Source organism: Benincasa hispida, chromosome 11, assembly GCF_027475165.1.
Source record: "Benincasa hispida cultivar pf3 chromosome 11, pf3_genome.v1.1, whole genome shotgun sequence".
Classification (NCBI taxonomy): domain Eukaryota; kingdom Viridiplantae; phylum Streptophyta; class Magnoliopsida; order Cucurbitales; family Cucurbitaceae; genus Benincasa; species Benincasa hispida.
Window position 1 is genome coordinate 74,150,511 of NC_143488.1, and position 9,062 is coordinate 74,159,572.

The following is a 9,062-nucleotide window of genomic DNA, read 5'->3' on the forward strand; positions in this document are numbered from 1 at the left end:
CTGAGAATAAAGTTTTTATTTTCAAGAATGGAATGGAGATTGGTTATGGTTCAATGGAAAATAACTTATATGTACTAAGGCCATTAGTCATAAAAGCCTTGTTTAACACTGAAATGTTCAGTACGCCGACAACAGCTAAAAGACCAAAGGTTTCACTTCAGGAAAACACCCATCTTTGGCATCTTCGATTAGGTCACATCAATCTCAATACGATTGAGAAGTTGGTGCAAAGTGGACTTCTAAAGAGTTTAGAAGAAAATTCCTTACCGGTATGTGAATCATATCTCGAAGATAAGATGACCAAACGACTTTTACTGGAAAAGGTTACTGAGCGAAGGAAGCCTTGGAGCTTGTACATTCAGACCTCTGTAGTCCGATGAATGTTGGAGCTCGAGGTAGGTATGAATATTTCATCTCTTTCACAGATGATTATTCAAGGTTTGGGTATCTCTTCCTAATGTAACATAAGTCTGAAGCTCTTGACAAGTTCAAGGAGTATAAGGCTGAAGTTGAAAATTTGTTAGGTAAAAAGATAAAAACACTACGATCTGATCGTGGTGGAGAGTATATGGACCTCCAATTCCAGAACTATATGATAGAACATGGGATTGCGTCCCAACTCTCAGCCCCTGGTACACCTCAGTAGAATGGTGTATCAAAAAGGAGAAACAGGACATTGTTAGACATGGTTCAGTCTATGATGAGTTATGCTCATCTTTCAGACTCGTTTTGGGGTTATACAGTACAGACTACATACTATATCCTGAATAACATTCCCTCGAAAAGTGCTTCTGAAACACCTTTTGAGTTATGGAGAGACCATAAAGGTAGTTTACTCCACTTCAGAATTTGAGGCTGTCCAGCACATGTGATAGCAACTAACCCAAAGAAGATGGAACCGCATTTGAAGGTTTGCCTCTTTGTAGGCTACCCTAAATACAATAAACTAGAGCATCCTTATACCCATTACACATCTCCCACTTGCCCTAGATTATATAATGTACATGTCTCGCAGACCTAGACTATTTAGATGACACTCAAATACTTTAGCCGAGAGAGCCTTCGTAAATAGATCGACAATGTTGTACTCGGAAACGATCTTTGTGATGATTATATCTCTTTGATGCGCAATCTCCCGTATCAGATGATACTTCATTTCAATATGTTTTCCTCATTTGTGATTGTAGGGTTCTTTAGAGTTAGCTATTGTCCCACTGTTGTCACAGTATAAGGTGATGGGCAAGTCCATATTTGGGACCACTTCCAAATTGTTTAGGAACTTCCTAAGCCAAACTGCTTTCTTTGATGCTTCACAAGTAGCTACATATTCTGCCTCCATAGTGGAGTATGCAATGCATCCTTGCTTGATGCTATGCTATACTTGAAAGAAATCAAAATAGAGATCCTTTTAGCAGTGGAAATGGATTGTTCCAAATCCCATTCAGAATGAACACAAAATAATTACAGTCTTAAACATAAACGAACAAATTATGCATAAACAAAAATTACAGCATGCTACAAGAAGATACAAGGGATAAAGTATGCATAACTTTAAAGAACTCTTTTTCAAATATCCCTCGATCATTCAGAAAATCGTTCAGAACGAACACAACAAACGAAACAACCAACAACACGAACAACTAGATGCACCTCGAACCCAATCGAGTCCAACTCGATCCTCGAACTGAATTAGAACACCACCACAAGTGTTACCTTAGTATTCTCGGTGTGAAAATTCAGGAGTTGTGGGCTCTGTATGATCTTGGATTGAGGAAAGCAGGAGATAGACGATCGAGTAAGTGGGATATGAGGACTGTCTATTATATAGACGATGTACTCGATCGTTTAGAAGATGAAGCCTATCGTATAGACTTTGTTACTCGATCGTGTAGCAACGATCAAGCGAGTAACTATCGTATAATCAACTCGTAGCTCAATCGTGTATGCTCTCAACGCTATCGCTTAGTAAAAACACTTTTTACTTGATAGCCTTTTTCGTGAGATTAATTCTGAATCAATCATCATCTAATTTTGGAAAAAAAAAAGTTTCCTTTTATCTCACAGTTACCATAAAACTTTCAATAGCCTCCCACCCAATTTGGTTATTAGAGAAAAAGAATAATTAATTATCATATAATTAATATATTATAAATAAATATGATAACCAACTTATCATATTATATTTATAACCTATAGTTTTAATATTTCATCATATGAAACATATAAACCATAGTTCTTTTTCTATTTTACGGCATTTAATATAAATCATATTTATATTAATTCCTCCAATTAATGTATCTAATACATCATATCAATTTATATCACATATAATTGAATTTTCTCTTGTTAATTTGAACACTTCAAATCAACCCAAAATCTGATTCTCAACTTGAACCCACTGAGCTACCAAGGGGACCTCATGGACCTGTAGCTTGAAGCTCCAACGATATGTGAATAACTGACTAAACTCTTTAGTCACAAGATCCACCATCTATTAACTATTGGTCACTCCACTAAAGATCGATAGCTACACTCTTCGCACTATAGATATATTTTTGTTTCCATATGACCAATAAACAGTGCGATGACTCTTCACAAATTACTTGTAAGTACAGCTAGGCCAATTTACCGTTTCTGTAGTTACATCTAACTTCTTAAGTACCACTGATCCCTCTAATGAACAATAAGTCATAGTCCTACTATGACTGAGTTCTTTCTTCCAAATAGAGGTTGTGGTCATTATGTTCAAGACCTCGAATCAGCCCTTAAAGGAGCAATTTATCTACTTACCCCTGCTTTGGGGAAGGAGTGAATTCCGTCTTGTGTAGTCGAGTTTCCAATTCCTCAATCAGACGAATCTCCAAAAAGGTAAGCTTGTTGAGTTGGAAATCTGGCCACTCTCACCTATACTAATCAAAGGACTGCCCTCATAGGCAGGAGTTCCCAACTCACTCAGGATTAAGGTCATTTCACCTATGGTCATTTTAGTGAAATGTAAGTCTCAATTATCAACGACGTTATATAAAGAGACTAATCATTTCGTGGTCTGGTCTTATACAAACTCTTTGTATAGGATACCTCCGCTCGCATGTCTCCACATGAATGGTCAGAATAAGACCATTTATAGCACTTTACTACACTTGTAACATCTACAAAGCAGGCCGCATCCATAGTGTCATCAGGATAAAGTATCCCTCATTTATTTTTATACTACAAACCATTTAGGTTAAGGCATGATCCACTTGTATGTCTCACATACATGCTTAAGTTACATGAAAGAACCACATATCTTAGTTTATTGGATTTTAGTAAATACATATAAAATAATATTTATTTTATTAATAACAATGTGCACAAAATGTTTACAAACTACGAGACCACCGGGAGAATTAGAACACCAGTCCCAAGAAACGAGAGGAGGACACTTCTATGATCCGAGTGAGAACAAAGTGTTTGTTTTCACTAATACTATCTTCTTGGAAGAAGACCACATGAGGGATCATAGGCCACGAAGTAAGCTCATTTTACGTGAGATCTCTAATAAGACTGAGACTGTTGAGGGTTCAACAAGAGTTGTTGAACAAGCCGACAGATTAACAAGAGTTGTTGAGGTCGGGATGTCTAGTCAACCAACTCAAGAGTTGAGACTGCCTCGACGTAGTGGGAGGCTTATGAACCCACCGGATCGCTATATGGGTTTGATTGAAGTCCAAAACATCATTACGAATGATAGGGTCGAGGATCTGTTGTCTTTTAAGAAAACAATAGAGGAAGTTGACAAAGTGAATGGGTTAAGGCCATGAACCAGGAAATGGAGTCTCTGTACTTCAATAAGGTCTGGAAGCTTGTTGATCCACCTGATGGGGTAAGACCTATTGGGTGTAAGTGGATCTATAAGCAAAAGAGAAGTGTAGATATAAAGGTGCAAACCTTTAAGGCTAGACTCGTGGCAAAGGGTTATACCCAGGTTGAGGGAGTTGACTATGAGGAAACTTTCTCACCTGTTGTCATGCTGAAGTCTATCAGGATTCTCCTGTCCATAGCCACATTTTATGATTATAAAATATGGCAAATGGATGTCAAGACTGCCTTTTTGAATGGTAATCTTGAGGAGACCATCTATATGACTCAACCAGAGGGGTTCATAGTTCCAGATCAAGAGCAAAGAATTTGCAAGCTTAATAAGTCCATTTATGGGCTGAAACAAGCATCTAGATCTTGAAACATCAGATTTGATATTGTTGTCAAATCATTTAACTTTGACCCGAACGTTGATGAGCCTTGTGTTTAAAAGAATAACATCAATAGCTCGGTAGCTTTCCTGGTACTGTATGTAGATGATATCCTACTCATTGGGAATGATGTAGGGTATCTAACTGATATTAAGAATTGGCTACCTTCCTAGTTTCAAATGAAAGATTTGGGTGAGTGATGCTTGATTTTATGAAGTGAATTATGGATGATATGTGATGGTGAAATTGCGTTGTGCACTCAAATTTCCTCAGTGGAATCCAAATGTAAATCCCACTGAGTTTCCTGATAAGTCCAGGGTCGAACTTAGGGACTTGTGAAAACATGTTGCATTGGTAATTTTTATGAAAACTTTATGGTAACTGGATAAATAAATAAAGTGTTGGGATTGTTGTTTGCGTTAATGAAAAAAATAAACAAATGCGGCGATGTTTGAAAAGAGTTGATAAACGGGAAATGCGATGAGTATGCAGTGAACGGGTTGAGAAAAGTTTCGGTTAACACTTCCTAGGATGCGTTCATGCTATGCGATCATGCAACATGCATACAACAGTAAACCACTTCTCGGTGCGAATGCCACAACTTATAAGGCTAAAACGTATGTGATATATGCGCTAAGTCTATAGGACCTACACATAAGCCTCTACTCTTATTTATGCGATGACGAAATGACACACACACAAATAAGGCGACCACATAATATCATTCCCATCTCTAGGATGCATGCGATGCAGGTTGACAAACAGAACTTATCTCTAAGTCCCTATCTCTTATTTATGCAGTTCTAATCTTGCTCTTTCGAGTCCAGATTCTAACCTAGCTCTCTCGAGCCATTAGGTTCTTTCTTTAGACTCTCTCTCGAGTAGCTCTAAAGGGTATTTGGCACAACATAAAATAAGACAATCGCAAGCAATGAACTTCCTAGGTCATGTTAGCTTAGTTTTTCTTAACCCATTCAACTAGTTTAGCTACTCATGCATGCTAAGAGAGTGAACAGATGTAGAAATAGAACTTCCATTGTATAAATATAAAGATGAAGTAAAAAATAACAATGCAAGTATAGAATAAAGGGCCTGGTAGCAATCTCTTACTGCCCAAACTTTTACACTTTTTTTCTACTCGTGCTCAAAAGATAATCTCTCTCTCGCGAGAGTCGGCCCGCTCTCTGCTTCTTCGCCTTAAGGTTCTCTCTCGAGTTTCCCTGAGCGATCTCTGGCGTCACCACTCTTCTCTTGCTCCGCCTTAAAGCGAAAGGAAAACTATGAACAAAGACGTGCGAACTGAAGTATGAAATTTCGAACTGCTGAACCCCTTTTCTGAAAGATGACCTTGGTATTTATAGAGTATCCAGGGTGAAAGGCGATTTCTCTCTCATGATTGTACAGATGGGACGGCTTTAATTCCTGACTGATGCGCTGAATAATTGTCATCGAAAAGCTGAATGTACTCGTGATCGTTATCGGCTGTCAACTTAATTCAGATTCGGCTGTCATCAGCTTTCTGTCCCATCGCGATTAATTAGCCTTTCACCTAGATGCGCCTACCATATTGCGCTGACCAAATTGCGGCGATCCTTCTCGGGCGAATATTTGCGACACGATCACTGCAAATCCTTGCAGTGATGCTGCGCTCAACCAATGATTTCCTATGATCGCAATTTCCACCTTGCATCATCGCATATTCTGCACAAAAATACGAAATTCAACTGTTCTAATGCGATAAACACATACGACCGCAATATTATGAATCTGATTCTTTTTGGATGCAATTTAACATGTTTTATCAATGCAAGCCGGCATTGTTTAAGAATTAGCACTATGATAACGTACATTTATGCCCGTTATCAGTGAGGCACAGTATGTTCTCGGGATCCAGATTATTCAGGATTGCAAAAACAAACGGTTAGCCCTGTCTTAGGCATCGTACATTGATCAAATGTTGATAAGGTACAGGATACAGGATTCCAAGAGGGGTTTGTTACCCTTCAGGCATGGAATCGTTCTATCTAAGGATCAATGTCCTAAGACACCTCAAGAGGAGATGAGACAGATTCCCTATGTTTCTACTGTAGGAAGCTTGATGTATGTAATGTTGTGTACTCGACTTGACATTTGCTATGCAGTAGGGATTGTCAGTCGGTATCAGTCCAATCCAAGATTTGATCACTGGACGGCGGTCAAGATGATCCTCAGATATCTTCGAAGAACGAGGGACTACATGCTTATGTACGGAGATAAGGATCTGATTCTTACAAGATACACGAACTCTGACTTTCAGACCAATCGAGATTCTCGCAAATCGACATTGGGGTTAGTGTTTACTCTGAATGAAGGGGCTATAATCTGGCAAAGCATCAAGCAAGGATGCATTGCGGACTTCATTATGGAAGTCGAATACATAGCGACTTGTGAAGTAGCTAAGGAGGCTGTTTGGCTGAGGAAGTTCCTTTCAAATTTGGATGTTGTTCAAAATATGGATTTTCTGATCACACTGTATTGTGGTAACAGCGAAGCGGTGGCAAATTCGAAGGAGCCTCGGAGTCATCATCGGAGTAAGCACATAGAACGGAAATATCACCTGATCAGGGAGATTGTGCATCGCGGTGAAGTGATAGTCACGAAGATTGCATCGGAACACAATTTTACTAATCCCTTTACAAAGGCCTTCAAGGCTAAAGTGTACGAAGGCCACCTGGAGAGTCTAGGTCTACAAGACATATGGCATCTTGTCTAGGGCAAGTGGGAGATGATACTGGGGTATGACCTAGTTTATTATATATTGTACATTAATCTCCCGAGTCATTAGGACAAGTGGGAGATTTTTGGGATTGATGTCCTAATTATCCCGGAGTCTTGTTGTTTTGTAAAGATACACATTGTTTAATGAATAAAATAAGTGTTATTTAATTCTGGCATTTACTCATATTCAATAAACAAAGCTCCTTGGTTATCTTTTGTGAACTTAAGTATGTATATGTGATATACAAGTGGATCATGTCTTAAGTGATAACCTAAATAGGTCTATAGTATAAGGATTAAGGTGGGATACCTGATCCTGGTGACACTACCGATACGGCCCGCTTTGTAGAAGTTTGCAAGTGTTGTAAACTACTATAGATGGTTGATCCTGACTATTCATGTGGAGACGTGCAAGCGGGGGTGTCCTATACAAAGAGTTTGTATAAGACCTAGACCGCGAGATGACTAGACTCTGTATATAAAGTCGTTGATACTAGAGACTTGCATCTCATCTAAATGACCATAGGTGACACGACCTCAATCCTGAGTGTTTTGGGAACTCCTGCCTTTGAAAGCGGTCCTTTGATTAGTATGGGTAAGAGTGCCCAGATTACCAACTTAACATGCCTACCTTTTTGGGGATTTGTCTGATATGGGAGCTAAGAACTCAATCCACAAGATGGAATTCAATTATTTCTCGAAGTAAGGATAAGTAGAGAGATTGTTCCCTTAAGGGCTGATTCCGGGCTTGAACATAGTGGTCACAGCTTCTCTTTGGAAGAGAAGACTCGGTCATAGTAGGACTATGACTTATACCAAAGGTTTAGAAGACCTCTATTCTATCCATTAGACAATGGACGCTTTTTATTCCAATTTTATTTTTTCGTATTTTCACCTCTCTTGTTCGTAAAAAAAAAAGTGTGAGAATTCCGGAAATTGCGTATTCAATTCAATGATGCATTACATTAACTAATACATTACTTAAAATTAAGTAAATTGCAAATTTTGATTTGAGTAATTACATTATGAATTTATAAATATAAATGAAATTCATTAATACATTAATATAATATTAATAAATAATTTATTATATTTATAATATATATTATTAAATATCAATCATAAGAATAAGATAAGCGGATAGCGGGAATCGAACCCACGGAAGACTACGGGTTATAGTTGACGTTGATTCATCATTTTGAACGTCTCTAATTCAAAATCGAACGTGAAACTTTGGTTTCATTCGGCTTCTTTATGGAAGATGGATAAATTCCCAAATGTAAGATGTAAACAAAAAAAAATGCCACCCATAACATCTATGTCAGCCTTTCCGTCTGAATGCATTCAAAAGGACCCGCTTTATAGATGATCCCTATACAAGAGAAGATTATAACAATCTTTCCAGGTATTTATTTCATTCCCTATTTCTATTTAAAATAATCCTTAGGAAAAGTATTTTGTTTCCGCCGAGCTAAAAAACGATGTCGACGTCTCTAGTAAACCAAAGACATTGTTTAATAGCTATTTTGTTTTGCTTCAATCTCCCTTATACAAAGAAAAAATTGAAGATTTAGTTACGATTAGAAAAAATTCCACCTTTATCCATGGATCCCTTATTCCTTCAATTGGAAGTATTGATCCAATTCAAGAAAATTATGTTTCGTAATTTCATGATCCAATTTTTTCAATTTCGAACTGATTTTTGGATACAAATCACGAGAATTTATATTTTTCCTCGAATCTTTCATCGAGAGGTAAAGGATTAAATCATTTTAAGAAATAAAGTCTTTGATCGAAATATTAATCAAACCGAAGGATCCACTATGACTGATGTTCATTAGAGGGATCGGTGGTACTTAAGGACACAGATGTAACTACAGGGGCATAATGGTTATTGGCCCAACTGTACTTACGAGCGATCTGTTAAGGGTTGTCGCACTGCTGATTGGTTAAGATGGATACATAATATATCTGTGGTAAAGAGAGTTCAGCTGTCAGTCTTTAGTGGAGTGTCTGGCAGTTAACTGATGGTGGATCCCATGACTAAAGATTTAGTCAGTTATTCACGTACCG